The sequence below is a fragment of the Magnolia sinica genome, chromosome 19, assembly GCF_029962835.1.
Source record: "Magnolia sinica isolate HGM2019 chromosome 19, MsV1, whole genome shotgun sequence".
NCBI lineage: Eukaryota > Viridiplantae > Streptophyta > Magnoliopsida > Magnoliales > Magnoliaceae > Magnolia > Magnolia sinica.
This window is the reverse complement of record NC_080591.1, coordinates 44,084,390-44,104,637: the sequence shown is the minus strand read 5'-3', so window position 1 is coordinate 44,104,637 and position 20,248 is coordinate 44,084,390.

Here is a 20,248-nt window from a genome sequence, read left to right as displayed (position 1 = left end):
GTGTGTCATCATCCTACAAAATTGACCTTTTCTTTTTAACATATCTTCGAAGACGACCTAATGTTTGAAGTTGATAGTTTGTTGGATATCACAACAGTTGCTATGTGATGCCATTATCTGATGATCCACACGAATCATCTGGTGGGTCCTAGTGAACAAGACAATAGAAGAAAAATGGTTGTTGATGCAGCCAATTATTTGGACTGCTTGGATCAGCAGAAATCTAAGCTCAAATCTAGCAGCAAGTCCAAGCTTACAAGGGAACCAAGAACAATCCTAGAGGTATTCGACTGGATTGTCTCTCACCTTGGACATGTGCTCGCCTCTTCTTCACTGCATCCGTCGACGATTTGCAAGTTCTTCAATGCAGGATGTCCTTACCAAGATGTGTCATATGACCGATATTTATAGCAATCAGTTGGCCTGGACCTGTTTATGTATCAGGCAGTTGGTTCAGGCTTGTTTGGACTGGGTGGTTGCACCAACCTTGATTCAGACTTATGATTGTACTAGGCTTGTTTACTTTGAGTGGTTGGCTCAGACTTATTGTTTAATATTGAACAGTTGGTACATTCTTATTTGTTCCGGATAGTTTTCTGAACTTTTGTGTTAGGTAGTTGGCCCAACCTGAGTTGAGTTGGATAGTTAATCCAGACTCATTTATTTATATTGGACAATTGGTCCATTCTTATTTGTTCCAAATAGTTGTGGAGATTTATGATTGTGTTGGGCAGTTAGCTCAACTTTGGTTTAGTTGTATAGTTGATCCAAAGTAGTTTGTACTGGATGGTTATTCCGGTGGATCACATCACTAAAGTTGCATAAAGTCATGTTCGCTTGATATTATTGGTTGTCTCATCGCCTCCACTTCTCATCCGCTCGCTCGCCTCATGTCACAGCCAGCGCTATTCATCTTAGCAGCCATGCTACAACCTTCTTTTTTTTCTTTTTTTTTTTGTACTTTTAAAAAACCATTTATTTGCATTTCCAAACTAAGTTCTTTTTATAACACCTTAAGTTTGAGGGGGGTGTTAGAAAATAAAAATTTTATTTCTTAGGTTTGGTTATCTTAGCCCTTGTTTCAAGTTGGGCCTCATTAGAATGTTTCAGCTTGAGGGAGAATGTTCAAATGTTGATAGTTGAATAAAGCTCATGGAGCCCAAGTCCATGTAATAAGGCTCATTCACACGTCCATGTGATAAGGCTCATAGGGTACATTCGTGTTTTTACCATAAATAAGAGCATAGGGCTAGGATTTCAATACACCCTAAGAAGCATCTCTCTCTCACTCTCTCTCTCTCTCTCTCAGAGACACACGCACATTGTTTCTCCGGTCCATCTTTCTTCTTATTCTCAATGTAACTTCTTATAGCCCTTCAAGATTAGCAGCATGTAGCCGTTTAACAATCCTTAGTGATCAAATTAGTTTGGTTATGCAAATCTCCTCCGCCATGATGAAAGCTTTGATTTGGAATGTGAGGGATCTAAACAAATCCTCCATGTAATTTTATTTTATTTTTTTAAGTCTCTCCTTCCTTAATCTCTATCTCTCCTTCATTTGTGTTTTGGAATCCGGTATTTGGAACTCCAACTTGCCCTCAATTTGCAATGCTTTCCTAATTCTAGGACTCATATCTCTAACGTTGATTGTTGTGCTAATTGCAGGATAATCATAGCCTGGAATTGATCTCTTCTTGTTGAGTCCTTAGCCAATCTAAATAATTCATAAACTTTAATATATAATCGAGCTCTTTTGCTGGTCAAACCATGTTGCTTGTGGGAGACTTCAATTTTATAAGCTTCCTTAACAAAAATAACGGTAAGCTACCCCAACTTGGAGGCAAACTAAATATCTCAGCAAAAATCTTACCCGTCACTACGCTCTCGATGACATTTCAGTTTTGGAAAACATCTTTCCATGGTCTAACTCAAGCTCCTAGTTGAAAAGAATTGAGTGCTAGTTTGATAGAGTGTTAGCAAATTTGAACTTTGCTAGTTATAAAGTCCCGTACCTGAATCCGGGTCTATCAGACCATGCACCATTCTTTTTAGATGTTGGGTCTTTTCCACGTAAAACCCCGTTATGATACTTTTAACCATTGGTGCAAAATGTAGGGTTTTTTTCACATGGTTGCGGTAGTGTGGAATAATCCAATTAGTGGATTGTCCATATATATTCTCTTAACTATAAAAAATGTCAAAATGGCTCTAAGAAACTAGATAAACAACAAACCTAGAATTTCGACTAAAATATCTGATGCCAAGAGAAAGTTGGATATTGTTCGGTCATTTATCCAATCCAACCCTCCGGCCAAAATATTGAATTGGAAAAACAGTGTTAGATCTTAGCTAGATCGCCTCTAGAACCTTGATATAGCCATGCTGAGGCAAAAACTAGCAAGCTAGTCTTAATATTGATCATTCTAACTCTAAATTCTTGTATGTCTCAATTAAGACTAAACAAGCCTTCTACGAATTTTGGGAAATCACGCATCAAAATGGTGATCTTTCCAATAATCAAGAAGAGATTCTTATAACCATTGTTGTGATATTCTATCTCGGATTCGGCCCAAGTTGATTTAAGCTTGATTAACAATGTGAGAAAGCTAAACCAAGATCATGTTGATGAGCTTTGCAAGCCAATTACCATTTCGGAGATTGAAAATCCCAACAGGCCCTGTGCCCAATGGATTTAATACTTGTTATGGGTAAAAATAGCTTGTCTAAAGAGAATATGTCAGCTCGGACATCTCTGCGGGACATGAGGTTGGCCAACACCGGTCATGACCAATGAACTCCGCAATGGCCAAAGAAGATCTCCCCTGCCAAAAAGAGGTCAGTCACCTACTACGTATGAAAGCAGGTCGGTAGGTCGGCCATCTATCCAATGATAAGGGGAGGTTCAAAGCTCATCCAAGTATCCAAGTCGGCCAAGACCACCTCGGCCTCTTGAGCTTGACCCCCCACAATATATTTCATCCGAATTCTACTAAGGAAAGGAGCTCGGCCTCACTACCCTAACACAAAGTATGAACCCAGGTCAGCAATCTACACAGCACAGAGAGAAGGGTTAGGGTTTGCCAAAGAGTCCAGGTCAGCATATTACCCCCTTGGTCAAGTTGGCCTCGGCCTCCTATTGTGTGCTGCCCCTGGTTCTAATTAATTAGGTCTTATCCGAAACACCAGCCCGAGATCTCCGTCGAAGATCTCGAGGACAACACTGATGCGTTGGAATACTGATCTCCCCAGATCTTCACCGAGGATCTCGAGAGATCATCTTGACATATTCGGGATTCAATTCCCTCTACAATACGTCCCTACTAAATAGGGAGATCTCCTCTACGCCACCGCCTACTCAACTATAAATAGGAGCATCTCTAATGGTGAAAGGTATGCAGAATCTCTCAACCAAAATCCCTCGATACTACCAGACTCAGATTCTTAGCCTGACTTTGGTATCGAAGGGTCCCCTGCTCTAGCCAGGGTCTCCTTTGTCTTCTTCCTATGCAAGTACTCGAAGGTCTAAAAAAGGTGGACTAGATTTTTATATCAACAGTTTCGCGTCGTCTGTGAGAACGACATAAAGTCATTCCTGCTTTACCAAAAAATAATGATGGCAAAAGGAAAGAAAAAAACCCTAGCTGCCATTGCTGCAACCATCCTAACTCTTCCTAAATCATCAACCGAGCAAGGTACCCAACCCTACCAGGAGCAGGATGACTCTACTCCCGCAACGCCCACTCCTCGATCGCGCACCCGGGGCAGTCGATTAGTCTCCTTGGAGAACCGAGTCAAAGCCCTGAATAAAAACATGGATCGACTCATGCAATTCTTAGAGAGACAGAATCCACCCCTCGGTCGCGATGCAGAGGAGAGTGGTATCATTGCATGTAACGCCCCAAAAATCGGGAGTCAAGCAGAAGCTCAACTCCCAAGTTCCAACGTATCACTTATGCAACATAAATAATGATGATTAAATATTGTTCGTATTAGTACATTTAACACGAGTGGTATTATACCAAATCAGCATATCATACTACAGAGACAGTTAAATTACGCAAGCGGAAGACTGTGATAAATATATAAAGCATATATGTGATTGTAAGTCCACAGAGTATGAACGTCACCAGGTTAAATAATTATATGTATAACTCCAAAATTTACGAAATGATAAGGTGTAATGTTCAACTAGTCCGTATCCCTGTGATCCCTGCAACGCAACTCTAGGTCTACATAGACCGGCCAGAGAGTTGCATGAAGGAGAACTCCTCATCATCATAGAAGTCAGGCTCCACCTCATAAGCATCGCCGTCACCTGAAGCTACAACAGAGTCTAGTGGGTGTTTTAAAACACCGTCCTAGAGTGAGAGTGAGTGATCAACTTAGTGGAGCTATAAGGCAAAGGTTAACATATTATCAATTCAGTCAAGCAGTAATGATAAAGTAGTACAACAATCATGTCCTAAGTACTCTTGTTAATGCAGGAATGATATGTTGTAATGATGCATGCCCTCGCCCACACTCTCTTAGCGACATCATCTCACGATCGTGCATGGTAAACTCCCTAAACGTGCGCTTCCTCGCCAAAGCACATGCAATGCGGTGCATGATCATGTTAGCCAATATTTAATTAGGTTTATTCATACAGCAGATTCGGAAAGCTAAGGTACCTCCCTTTATATCAAATACCCAAACAATGATCCATATAGGGTCGTCAATCCTAATAAATCACATACGATAGGCAAGTTATAAGGCAACATCACCCCTAATTTAAAAACAATGGAGAGGCAAGTTCAGGTCGTTATGGGAGGCTCGTCACCTTGGTGTAAGCCTAGTTTATACCCGATGTCACTACAGGAAAGGCTTGTCACCTTAGCGTAAGCCGACAACTCGAATACAGTGTCTCATACCACCATATTCGGCTCATGAGTTTGGTTTGCTCACTGGACACTACGGGGAGACTCGTCACCCAACGTAGGTCGACAGCTCGACCACGGTATCCCATACCACCATGCCCCGCTTATGAGTCTTAGCGGATCGTGGTACCAAGGTTAAATGGGTTTTTCACTGGTAAGTGGTACCTTAGATTCAAACAGTAGCGTCCATACATGTTGAACATACATTAGGCCAATCGGATTACTTGACAAGCTCGACTAGTATGAGCGCACGTTACATTAATCGTCATGGAGCGCATACGCACTCCTCGTGGCCTAGCCATTGTCGATAATCACCGTACGACTTGGATTCATCGAACGTATCTGTCGTGGCGAAACTGGTTCGGCCACTGATCGTAAACAGTTACCGATTGCCTGAACTACGAATCAGTCCCAATCAAACACAATAGGTGTTCATATATGATGGTCAAAACAGTATGTGACAATCAATTCAAATATAAATCTCATTCGAGCACTTTAACAAACACATAGTGTACATGTTTCATACATAAGTATCTTACCCATAAATCACGTAGTCGTAAGATAGGTTACATGAAGGAAACTATAACTACAAATAAGGTAATTGAGAATCCTATCTCAACACCCCCATTAAATACATTTCAACAAGCATTTTCTCATTTAGGCATTTTATCAAACACTTAGACTACACATACCGAAATACATGTAATAAATTAGTTATAACGTATATTATAGCAATTCCTTTCACAAGGGAATTGTCACACATACAACAATCATGTATTCTTAATAAATTATCATGCCAAGCACAAATCATCATTTCATGTTCATTCAAACATTTCAACAAACAGATAGAATGTATTATATTCAACATAGTTCATGTATATGTGTAATGTACGGAAAACATCGTGTATAGGCATATGTGACAGCAATCAAGTCAGTCATAAATTATTAATTGACATTGAAAGCCTTGAAAACTATAACCTAAATGTTTATAGTCCGCACCTTCCCTCGATAAACTCGTATCGAACTCAGTTCGAACACTATGCCTTTGTCTACGGCACAACGGCTACCTGAATCAATGAAATAAGTTAGCTATTTCACCGATCTACCTATTTGGATACCTAAAGCAGATTAGGGTTAGGATTCCTTACCCAAAAGTGGAGTCGAAATCCCCGGTATAACGACACGGAAGAGGGGATTCAGCACGTAGAGTGGCGGGATTGAATCCCAGCAACAGACCACAACTCTCTCCCACTTCTCCTCACTTTTTCCTTCTCTTTTCTCTCTTCTCTCTCATAGGGTTTAGAAAATTCGTATGGAATGAGAGAGGGGTGGGTTAAGGCCCTTATATAGGCCCAGAACTGATGTCAATGGCCCCAGGGCCATGGTATACTTAAGTTATAGCCAAAAGACGTCTGTTTCGGTCCAATAGAGCTCATCTGGAGGTTAGTTGCTCGCCTACGGTCTGAAGAAAGTTCTCTGACAATAGACATATGCTAGGTTAAAGTTTCGGTCCGATCGGATTAGTGGATCGACCGCGGAGGACCAGTTTTAGTTCAACGGTCATCGTCACTCGATCAGGGCCACAAGTACACTGACATGTGTAGGGAAATTTTCCTAATCTAAAGGTGTAGTTGGGTCAGAATCTGACGGTCTGAAACCTTAAATTTGGCCTGCAAGCGAACGGCCCAATTCACTTAAGTTTGAGTCTATTTTCTAAAGATATTCATGTTTCTCACACACTTCGCTCCGGGCTCAAGTTGTACGTTTTTGGATACTATTTGAACTTCATTACCGAGATGGTTGTCAAGCCCAGTAAGGCGATCGTAACCGTATAGTTTCGTGGTAATCGGATTTTCGACGCGCGGTCCAGGTCCGATACGGAGTTTCAAAATACTCCGAGAGCAACTGGGTTTTGAAATTGATCCTAAGTTTTTAGGTAATGTTGGATTAGCGATTTTAATGGTTTTGGGTCTTGCAGTTTGTATAGAAAATGATTCGAGCTAATTTGCCGATCAATTCAGTTTAGTACTTAATTAATTTTCATCTAATTTCTAAAGAATTTGATCCCTAATGATTTCTGCCTGAGGTGGTACTCGGGTCTTTGTACGGATTTTTCTAAGATGTTACATTGCACCACTTCAAGCACCGTTCAACTAGCAGAGAAACAAGCAACCTCATGAATTGTCAGCCCAAGCTCTTTCCCGCACTTCGGGAGCAGTCACGCTCGCAGACTCCGACCTACGCCCCACGCTAGAGAGGAAGAGCTATGAAAAAATCCCTGAAGCAGTCATCGAGAACGAGTGCCCTTGGGAAGCAGAGCTCAAGAAAATTTGAGGGCAGATGAGCGACATCAGATAAGCTTACCGTGCCCAAGTGCTGACCTCAATAGAGGCCATGTTAGGAGAAACTGAACCACCATTCACCGACGACATTATAGCATCTCCCCTTCTGCCCAGGTTCCGGATACTGCAAATGACCCTCTACTCTGGAACCGTCAATCTGGTCGAGCACCTCTAGTCCTTCAAAGCCTGGATGGAGCTTCAAGGTGCCTCAGGCTCATAATATGCCAAGCATTCTCCCTGACCTTATCAAGAGCTGCTCGGTAGTGGTTCAAGTAGCTGAAACCTAGGTCCATCAGTTCCTTCTCGCAACTCAACAAAGCCTTCCTCACACAGTTTATCAGTGGGAGAGACAGAAGAAAGCCATCAGCTCATCTTCTCACGATCAAGCAAAGGGAGGACGAGCTGTTAAGAGACTACCTCATCTGTTTCAACATCGAAGCTGTCCAGGTCGACAATTATTCCCACCAGATAGCTCTAACCACTATGATAGCCAGCCTCAAACAAGGAAAGTTCATCTTCTGTATTGGTAAGAACCCCCCTACTACCATCGTCGACCTACTTAACCGAGCTCAAAAAATTTTCAATGCCGATGAGCTCTTTAGTTCACGAAGAGTTGCTCGAAGAGGAAATAACTCGACTGAGAATATGAAACAAAGGGAAAAAGGGGGAGCACTCTGTCGTTAACAAAAAAAATGGGGGACGACCAAGACCAAGGCCAGCATACCAATCATCATCCGGAAAGTCACTTCCATCGTTACAATCCCTTGAACACCAAGCTAGAGCAGGTACTGAAAGAAGATGAGTTGAGCAAGGAAACCCGATGACCGAGCTGAAACAATTAACCAAGCTCGGTAATAAGGCTCATTGGCCAACTCCGACCTCAAAATCAAATACTGAAGGACGTATCGACTAGAAGACATAGGGGCTCTTACCTCACCCATGGAATGCTGACCACTTGAAGATCTACTACTCCTGAGGACTCAAAAAGTCCTCCGACCAGGAGCGCGTCGACTGACCGACCTACTAGCCAATGGTGACCTCCTTTTCTAAAAGGAAAAAAAGGTGCTTGCGACATTACCGCCATGCTTTCTACTGTTTGACGATTTATACAATAAAAGAACTTCCCCGGGTCAAGGGAATAGAACTTCTTTCAAATTTCGACTATCTGAGCTATAAAATCGACTATGAGGACTTCCCTTAGTGCAAAGGGAAAAAAGTCATCTACCATAAATTTTGCTATGGAAGAGCTTCCCCATATTGGAAAGAAAATCTCTTTTCTACAATCTTAGTTGCACACACTACTGAGTACTTCCCTTAGTGCGAGGGAAAACAATCCTCTCACCAATCATCGAACCATTATTCGATTCTACTACATGGCCTACAGAGGACTTCCTTAATGCAAGGAAAAAATAATCCTCACAAGTCGCCCGACCCTTAAAGAAAATGTCAGACTACTAATAGGTAACGTCACTTGGATCGTACGATCTATAATGAGGATCTCTTAGTTAAAGGGAAAATAATCTTCCTAAGTAAACTGCCTGGCCCCTCATGAAAGGGTCATTGCAGCTAACCCATCTGTTTGACAAGAGCAGAATTCTCCTAATAAAAGGAAGAGATCAAGAGCTCACCCCAACACTCATACTCGACTAAAATGTCCGACCTCACCAAAACCAACTTACTTCCCAAGCCTGTTGCGCAAGCTTGAAAGTAGGGGGCTTACTGTTATAGGTAAAAATGGCTGGCTAAAGAGAAGAGGTCAACTCAGACATCTCTGTGGGACACGAAACCGGTCAACGCCGGTCATGACCAATGAGCTCCTTAATGGCCAAAGAAGATCTCCCCCGCCGAAGAGAGATCTGTCACATACTACATATGAAGCCAGGTCGGTAGGTCGGCCATCTACCCAATGATAAGGGGAGGCTCAAACCTCATCCAAGTATCGAGGTCGACCAAGATCACCTCAGACTCTTGAGCTCGACCCCGCACAACATATTTCATCCCAATTCTACTAAGGAAAGTAGCTCAGCCTCACTGCTTAACACAATATATGAGGGCAGGTCGAAAGGTCAGCAATCTACATGGCACAAGGAAAATGGTCAAGGCTTGCCAGAGACTTTAGGTCGGCATAATACCTCCCTGGTCAGGTCGGCCTCGGCCTCCTATTGCAAGCTGCCCCTGTCACGCCCCAAATCCGGAGATTAGACTAACAAGAATCCCGATCGCCGAATCCGGTGCCGACAGCCTCCATAGTACCCCATTCTCTGCTCCCAGCGCCCATACGCCAGATTTCGATCCTGGGATCTTACAAGGAGGATTTTTCAACGTACATTTATCTCGTAAGAAGCATAACCATAAGTTTACCCAAATCATAAAGGCAACATCATCATCACATATCCACTAATATAATCATTTGAATACAATGCTGAAAGGGAAATACATATATAAAAATTCAAAGCTCCAGAAGTCCGCTGCACGCTCCAAGCTCAACGCTGTTGTTGCAACCTAACGCCACCTGCACGCATCTATCGTGCATAAGCTTATAGAAAGCTTATAGGGTGGTGAAAGTGTGTGTACAAGGTAAGTGCCAAGTAAGCAATATTAGAGTGATCAGAGTAAACGAAAATACCGACAAGCCCATAAATCATACAATATCAGAGAAATGTGAAAACATACTGATAGGCCCATAAATACCACCAGCCTTATCCAAATGATGCGATGTAACAATATAATAAAAATAATATCATGTACTGATGAAGCAATGTAGGTCAGTTATGAAATGTGGAGACAGTAAGCCAAATATCAGATGCCGATGATGCAATGCAATATGCGATGCGAATGAAATGACTAAGTTGGAGTGAAGTCGGGATGATGGTACGTAGTATCGCAGGCTATGGGGTCCATCACAAGGGGCTTCTATCCACACCAGTCTCATACCTAAATTTGGATAGCCTGACTCAATGTAGTAGACTCCTAATCTCATGTTAGTCGCACGCCCAACCGAAATCCTTGCCATAACGAAGGTACACAACAATTAGTTGCGCACCACCAGCCCGAGTGGATAGTGAATGAATGAATGAATGAGCATGCAACTCCTACTCGTAATAAGTCCACATATCAGTACGGTTCCTCTCTCTGGGAAATCATCGAGGTCTATTACACTTCAAACCAGATTGTCGCCCCATTACGCGCAACAAGGTGAGTGGAAGAGACCTCACTATCCACCTGCCAATATCGGGCCCGGCTCATCGATAGCGGACCCATTCATTGAGCTGGTCAAACTCAGCCTAGCATTGCCCTCTCCTCTCAGGCAGGTAAGGCTGTACCCCCTTTCAACTGACCACGACACAGTGGGAGACGTGGCCTAACAGTATACGGCCCTCATGCACTCATGCATCCACTCGGTATAAACGTTGGAACAACCTCTGGAACCAAGAGGGTTCTGGGACTTTCACCCAAGGATATTTATAGCACCCCATGTAGAACAGATTTTTAGTGTCCCATCTGGCCATCCACGAAATACTTGTGGAGGCTACGGCCCTGATGTCGCTAGGGCATATGGTGGTCATGTCACACAAATGCGAGATGCATGAGTCACACAGTCCAATCATGCATCAATTTTGTGCATGTCATGCTCTCATGTGAGGCAACTCCGCCTATCAGGGAGCCCTATGAACAACCTGCCCTATGACATATGTAGTGGTCAATCACATGTCATAATAAACATGCAGATGATGCGTATGGGCATGTATTATGATGCTATGCTGGCACATACTCATAATCGGTATCAATAACCGGCATCAACAATTGGCCTCGACAATGTAGACATTCAACAACATTGCCCCCAAGGAATGACCACATAGAGCCAAACATATAATGGGCCCACGGCCTCACACAAAGGCCTAATATACAACATGATGGGCCTTACTCAAGGGTTTAATACACATCACGATGGGCCTTTCACGTGGGCCTAACATAGATCATAATGGGCTCCATCGCCTGGCCCTCAAATGCATCATAATGGGCCTCATCGCATAGGCCTCGACAATCGGAATCGACTTATACAATCGGCCTCGATAAATCGGAATCGACCTATACAATCGGAATCGGCCTCAATACTTGGCCTCGACAATCGGAATCGATTGATAATCGGAATCGGCAAATCGGTCACGTCAATCGGCAATTAGTCACGACAATCGAAATCGATCGATAATCAGAATCGGTAAATCGATCATGTCAATCAGAATCAGCAATCGATCACGACAATCGGGATCGATCGATAGTCAGAATCGACAAATCAGTCACGTTAATCGGCAATTGGTCATGACAATCGAAATCGATCGATAATTAGAATCGACAAATCGATCTCATCAATCGGAATAGGCAATCGGTCACGATAATCGGAATCGATCGATAATCAGAATCGACAAATCAGTCACGTCAATCGGGATTGGCAATTGGTCAATCGGAATCGATCGATAATCAGAATCGACAAATCGGTCATGTCAATCAGAATCAGCAATCGGTCACGACAATCGGGATCGATCGATAGTCAGAATCGACAAATCAGTCACATTAATTGGCAATCGGTCACGACAATCGAAATCAATCGATAATCAAAATCGGTAAATCGGTCTTGTCAATCGGAATCGGCAATCGATCATGACAATCGGAATCGATCAATAATCGGAATCGGCAAATCGGTCACGTCAATCGGGATCGGCAATCAGTCAATCGAAATCGATCGATAATCAGAATCGGCAAATCGATCATGTCAATCAGAATCAGCAATCGGTCACAACAATCGAGATCGATCGATAGTCAGAATCGACAAATCGGTCACGTCAATCGAAATCGATCGATAATCAGTCTCGGCAAATCGGTCACGTCAATCGGAATCGATACTCGGTCATGATAATCGGCCTCGATCGCTAATCGGTCAATCGGCCATGACAATCAGAATCGGCAATCGGCCACGATAATCAGAATCAGCTGAACAAGGCCTAAGGGAAAGTCATAATGTGGGCATTAAACCATCATTGCCTATGAATGTGGCCATTAAACCAACATCGCTCCCAAGGAGTGGCTCACATAGAGCCAAACATAAAGTGGGCCCATGGCCTCACACAAAGGCCTAATGTACATCGCAATAGGCCTCATAGAAGGGCCTCATACAACTACCATGAGCCGTATCAATGAGTCGCACTAACGGGCCTCATATACACAACAGGTGGGCCCTGCTCATGGGCCATAAACACACAATAGGTGGACCCTGCACATGGGCCTCAAATACATTACATGGACCTCACTAAATGGGCCACATATACATCGTATTGGGCATCGCCCATGGGCCTCGAATACATCACAATGGACCACAACCCATGGGCTTCAAATACACAATAGATGGGCCCTACACCTGGGCCTCATACATATCAAGTGGGCTACATTCACGAGCCGCACCAAAGGGCCTCATACATCAAGTGAGCCGCACTCACGGGCTGCACCAAAAGGGCCTCAAATATATTCGGGTGGGCCCCATGGATGGGCCGAAATACATCAAGGTAGGGCCCACCATAATGTTTATTTTCTATTCAATCTATTCATACAGTCACAAAGACCTAAATTCAAGAGGAAAACAAATATTATATTGATCTAAAACTCCTGTGACCCAAAAAGGATTCCAATGGTAGTCATTCAATCTCCGCGGTTTTCTACAGTGTGGTCCACCTGATAGATCGACGGTGTGGATCTCACGTATTCAACCAAGGTGGATCTCACCGTCTAGCATTTTGGACGGTGCAGATACAACAGATACATTAGGGTGGGGCCCACAGATGTGACCCACCAACAAAAAGGATGGACGGTGTGTATACAACACACACGTCAAAGTGGGAGATGTCCCGCCATTCTGGGGTAGATGGACGGACGCTGGATATAAAACACGTACGTCAAGGTGGGTCCCATACAATCTGGATGACCCAGATAAAATACATAAATCATGGTAGATCCCACAGACCTTCCACTGAACGGTGGTGGATCAAAGCACACGTAAGGTGGCCCTGCAGCTGTTGGACATCACTCCAACAGCATGCACAAATAGATGGTCGTGGATGAAACATACATCAGTGGTGGGCCTGTTGTCTGCTGACCCGCACGCTGGCCGTTGGTCCCGGCCCTAAAATGATTTGGAAAACTGGATGAGCGGTGTGGATGCATCCCACAATGATGTGGGGCCCACACACGTGGACCGGATGGCATGAATAAAACACTTACATAATGGTGGGTCCCACGTCCATACAATGGACGGTGTATGGACGGCGAGTACAGAACAGATACATCAGGGTAGGTCCCACCGTCTTGGAATGGACGGTGGATGAAATACATAAATCATGGTGGGTCCACGTGGAAGTGGCCCACATAAATATATATTATATTATATATATATATATATATATATATATATTGCATATATAATATTTATAATATATTATATATATAATATTTTTAATATAATATTACACCATCCAGTCCCGCGTCCAGATCTTCTGGATGTGCTGGACTGACGGTGGATGCAAGACACATACATTCAAGGTGGGTCCCACGTATGTGCTGGCCACACGTGCCATTAAGGTGGGTCCCACGTATGTGTGGACCACGCATACCATCAAGGCCAGCCCACAGCTGCTAACGGTGTAGATTTAAAACACATACATCGTACATCATGTGGGCCACATACACATAAATCGCTGACATCGCTGTAGTGGGCCCACAGTCCTGAAATCTGATGGATGGCAGAGATGAAATGCATATATCAAGGTGGGTCCCATGTCAAGGAAAACAGATGAACGGTGTGAATACAACACCTCTTACCCAGGGGTTCCACCGTCCAGGCACTGGACGGTGGATGGTGTGGACAAATACATCCGGTCCCATGGACGGACAGTATGGACGCACACATAAATCATGAAGGGTCCACGTTCCAGATGCTGGACAACGTGGACACCACATATGCAAGGTGGGTCCCATGGATGTGGGCCACCTAAGAGGTGGGCCAATCCCTTATTTCCACCCAAAACGGCTGGACAAGGTGGATAAAACAATGCAGCATAGAGGGTTGCTGGCCGTTGGGTCTGTCTAGCCCAAAAATGACCTAAAAAACTGGATGAACGGTGCAGATTTAAAGCACATAAATCAAGGTGCCACGTGAGTGTGGCCCACCAACTAAAGAGCAAGCTGGTATTTGTGTCTTTCCTTCCACCAGCGCCTGCTGCTGGACAGCAAGTCTAGTGCACCTGGCCGATCAGGCCTATGTCTAGGAGGCCTCTCCAACGAGATAGACGGTGTGGATGTTATCCCACATACATTGGGGTGGGCACGGAACTTGCTGGCATCTTTGCAGTCAGGTGCTGCTGGCGCGGGACCCACTGTCCCTACCAATGGATGGTGTGGATCAACAGAAACATCACGATTGGCCCCATAGCATGGGTGAAACACATGCATCATTGGTGGGCCACGCATCAAGAGAGAGAGAGAGAGAGAGAGAGAGAAAAAAAAATCGGATGGTGGAGGGACTCCACCACTATGGGCCCCTCATCACAATGCATACATCAAGATAGGTCCCACCATAAGTGGGCCATCAAACTAAAAAAAATCGACGGATAAACACCCACCTTAGATCTCTTCTTCCTTCTTCTGTCAATGCATAATAGAGCTCCAAAGGTTCAACTTCAACGGTTGAGATGATCTTTGGATGGTGGAGGTGGGAGGTAGGAAAGTGGGCCACACAAGCTCTCCCATGGAAGCTTTCTTGGACGTGGGATGCTTGCTTGGAGAATGAGAGAGATAAGAGAGAGAGGTGTGAGAGAGAGAGAGATGGGTGTGATGGGTGTGGTGAGTGATGGGTGTGGTGAGTGATGGGTGTAAGAGCCTTTGTTTTTTTACTTTGGGGTAGATTGTGTAAGAAGGGGTATGGGCTTGTAAGAAACTTTTGACTTTAGGGGTTGCTTGGGGAAGGGTGAGAGGTGATGTGTACTTGACCCTTGATGGGATTGATTGATGGATTGAGGTGACATGTTGTAGAGATTCTCTTGGATTTTGCAACGCACGGCGTTTTTCTCAAACTGAACGCGGCCCCACATCTCCTAGCCTGGGTATCGCCTCGGCGCGCGAGACGCAGCATCAGAACCGCAGCGACGGTGCAGTCGCTAGGGTACAAGTCTCGGGTTAACGGTGTGTGAATCAGGGTCACGCGCAAATGCCAGTTAAGGGTCGAAGGTTGCCGGAATTCGACCGGGAAGATTGCGGGAAGCGGTACGGTCTAGGATACGGGTCTTACAGCCCTCGGTTCCTATTAATCAGGTCTTATCCGAAAGACCAGCCCGAGATCTCCACCGAAGGTCTCAAGGACAACACTGACACGTTCGAAATACAGATCTCCCCATATCTTTACCGAGGATCTCAGGAGATCATCCCGACATATTCAGGACTCGATTCCCTCTTTAGTACATCCCTACTAAATAGGAAGATCTCCTCTATGTCACCTGTTCACAACCCAAAGTGTAGGGTCGCGATGTAGTAATAACTCGATGAGACCGAGGTCAAACTCATAGGGACTAAACTTGTACGTAATCTAGAAATAACTAGAACTAGAACTAGAAAATTATCTAAATTGAATTCTGTAACAGTTGAGAGGAATTGTAAATAAAGTATCAATAATCAAAAGAAAACTAGAGCGCCAAGGATCTACTTATAGCTATCAGGATGTTACCTTACTTGATTCAATAAACAAAACTGGAATCAGAGTCATATCCTATCCAATTGGAAGATGAAGCAATTAAATTAAATCTCTTCACTTTTCATTGATATAGTCCTCAATGAATGAGTGTTGTGATGATTGGAAGGGAATTCATGCATCCACCATGCCCAGAGACGATGATGAATCACGAGTTTTACAAATCTTACAATCTCGAAACAGGAAAAGAAGATATTCAAAGCTATTACAGCATCTATTGTAATTTGAGTCACAATAAATCATACAAAATTGAAAATATTCCTTAAATTCAAACTAGAAATCAATGACGTTCAACATAAACAAGAATCAAAGCAAAGGAAACATCAAAATAAACTACAGCTTCACCTGTTAGCCCTAGCTAAGAGATTAGCTAGTCATAGCTAACTCAAAAACAAAAGAAAAACAAAAGATATACTAGAATCTATGAAGAAATCAAAGTGGAAGAACATTGTTAGCGATCCGCCTAGGCCTTCTCTTCCTTTCCAAACCCTAGAAGATGCTTTGGAGCATCCTAGGGATTCCTATTTATAGTTAGGGAACTCCAACTTTCACACCGAGTTGAAAAAATCCACAAACCGCCTCAAATTTACGCACTCTGCGCAATTCTCAAAATAGACTTTCAGAACTTTCATTTTTGAGACTCGGAGTTTCATAATATATTTTTCAGGATAATTTTCATGAATATTTTTTTTTGGACGATTTTCAGGATTCATTTTCTTCACTTCAAATCTTCGATTCTCTTCATTCCTCACTTGATTTCCTTAAATCTTTGGCATGTAAATTTTTCATTAATGACTTCTAAATCTCCAAATCTTCATTTAGTAATCTTTTAAAAATAAATCTTCCTTTTGGCATCAATTTCATCTTAAGCTCTCAAAATCATCTCGCATATGAAAACATGCATAATTAGATCAATTAAGCACTATCCTGTTTATAAAACCAAGGTATAAATAGGGAGAAATATGTAATATTTCACACTCAACATCACTGCATCTCCTCAACTATAAATATGAACATTTCTAATAGTGAAAGGTATGCAAAATCTCTCACACAAAACCCCTCGATACTACCAGATCCAAATTCCTAGCCTGAATTTGGCATCAGAGGGTCCCTTGAGCTAAGGTCTCATTTGTCTTCTTCCTGTGCAGGTACTCGAAGGTTTAAAAAGGGTAGACCAGATTTTTGCATCATCAATACTCATTTCTAGAAAGTCCGTCAGCCCAAAGTACTGCGGATGTATGCAAAGCAAGTCTTAACTTTTTCAATTCTTCCAATTATTTGAAGCAAATTAATAAAATTTATCACTCTAAGTGTCCAAGTTAGAGTCTCCATCCCTAATGATCTTAGGCCGTTCTACCTTACCAATGAGATATGTAAGATAATCACTTGAATTATGGTTAATAAGATGAGAAATATTACGTCATTGATTATTAGTCATGCCCAATCTATTTTTATTCCTAGAGGGGCATTTCCAATAACATTTTGCTCAGCCATGACTTGCTTCGAAGCATCTATCATAACTTAGTGCTAGCAAAGATGTGTGTGAAAGTGGACCAGCGAAAAGCTTTTGATTCATTTAATTGAGAATTCTTAATTCCCTCGAGGCCTTCAATATTCCAAAAAATTGGTTGATTAGCCTAGCTTTCTCTATGATCAACAATGGAAAGGTATGCAGTTTCTTTAGAAGTAATTAACGTGGGTCTTTGTCAAGGAGATCCTTTGTACCGCTTCCTCTTCTCCATTGTTATGAAATATTTTCAGCCCTAATTTCCAAGTGCTGTGAAAATTGCCTCATTGAGTTTCCATTTACTATCACTCACCTCTTTTTTGCCGATGATCTAATGGTTTTAGCTAAGGCAGACCCTGAAATGGTCTACAACCTTAAATGCCCATTATGCTCATTCTCAAGCTTTAGCCTGCATCTGGGCCTAGAGATCGATTTGCATAAAATGCGACTATCTTCTCTAGTTCTTACCAGTGTCAGGAAGAGATAACTGCAATATTCAATATAAATGTAGGAATGCTTCCCTTAATTTATATAGTGCTCTATACTTAATGTGGCTCCACCTCTGAGACTGTGAAGCCCTTATATATAAACTTAATAGAAAGCTTGGATAGAGGGTGAAAATTCGTTCTATTTTCCTTTGCCAAGAGACTAGAGACGATAAAATCTCTTGGTCCAATGCTTTCCTCCTCAAGTCTTGCTTCCACATTTTAGAAAGGCATATGAGGAGTTTACTTTGTGAGAAATCCAAGGTTCACACAATCAGCTGGGACCAAATATGTAAGCTGAAATGTGAGCGTGGTTTGGGTATCATCCCTTTAGAATATTCCACCCTTTCATGCCTTGTCAAACAATTTTGGAAAATTTCACCCGGATAAGAGCTTCTGGTGCAAATGGATGAAAGAGAAATATATCAAAGGCAAGTCCACCTAGCATATCAAAATTTATTTGTCACGAAGCATCCTTAATGCATGTGCCCTAGCTAAGGCCCATGCCAAATTTCTGGTTCAATCATTGGCCGTTTTCATTGTGGCTCTCTTCATATTTGAGTTATGATGAAGCCGTTGCTCTTATGCAGGATGTGATGGGACGCTTCTACCTTGTTTATTATAGGGAGGATTCCTGGTATATATCACAGCTGGTATGGCTGTCGAGCTCAGGTGGAGGGTTGAGACTTTCGATTACCAATTTAGCCTCTTAACGGATGCCACTCCATCTAAACTGACTGTAACGAATGCCACTCCCAAAATAGCTGCTAATCCATTCCTGATTTGTTCGGCGAACAACAGTAGCATTCAGGTCAGTGATTGCATTCATGAGCACCCCCTGGTGGTATGCGTTGCGAGCAGTCTATCCACCACAACTACCCAGGTGATGCAGACTACCCATATACTTTGATGGTGAGCCAAAGGATTTGCTTGCTGCTTTTTGGGAACCATATGTTAACCCCTTTTATATATATATATATATATATATATATATATATATATATATATATATATATATATATATATATAAAGGACTTATTAAGTGTACCAGACAGGCCTTTATGTTACTTTTTCTTCTTATACATTATGGTTTTGTAATAGTTGTGTTCATGACATACTCGGATGTAATTAAGCACTTTCTCACCAATGTATTCATGTAATAGGATGATAGTTTCTTTATCAATTATTGATTAGGGCATGAGTCTTGGATGTAAGGTAGATTCTAATCTCTATTGATCTACATTAGTTGTTTTTATGTGAAGAATAAAAGTCCATCTAACCTATTAATTTGTCATGATCACTGGTTGGGGAAGTAATCATCCAATCAGTTGATGATTAGGTCTCTGAACACGTTTCATGCAACCTGAATATTCAAAAATCCCTTCAATAGTAATAATTTGTGGAACCACTGTGCAGCTGTTTTATATCTGACCTTTCAACTACTGATTTTATTAATGGTTTGGTCCACCTGAGAATCTAGACAGCCAATCAATCATGCTAGCCACCATGTGATCAGTACCGTACACTATAGTGGGGCCCAGTAATCTCCTGTGCCATCAGGGAATCGCAAAGTGAAGGTACAGTTGGCTGTTTTGTACACCGAGGTTGTTGACAAAAGTCTCTCCAAATCTATATTGTACGTATGGTGGACTACCATATGTTTTAAGGGTCAAGTTTTCATCCATTTACATTATCATCAAAAACGCCTGAATGGTGATGATTATATCAATTCCTTCTTGGTCACACAGTAGGGCCCGGGTCAAATTCCTCAAGAGGACTAGTAAAGTAAGGTGAAAATGTTGCAATTTTGAAAAGGAATTTCAGGCCCTATTTTCAATTCCAAACAGGCCCTTCTACTTGCATGGTAAATGGTTTGTAAACTAGCGCAACTTCTTGTAGACTTATGGAGTAGGTCCGGAACCAACACGAGGATGTTGGGCTTTCTAATCTTGTATATTTTTTTCAGGCGCCCCAAGTTCACCATAGCTCATAAGAAAATAATTGTTTAGATAATTGAAAAAATCCCACATCCATTTTCTCAAACAAAAGGGCCCCCCTCCCTAAGAACCTAGGGACGACTGAAACAAAAATTGAAGGAAGAACAGTAGGTCTGCGAAGTTGAGGGTTTTTGGCCTAAATCCCTTTATTAGCTAGGCTACAATTAATTGTGAACGTGCATAGCACTATTTTCATGCTGACAGCACTATGGC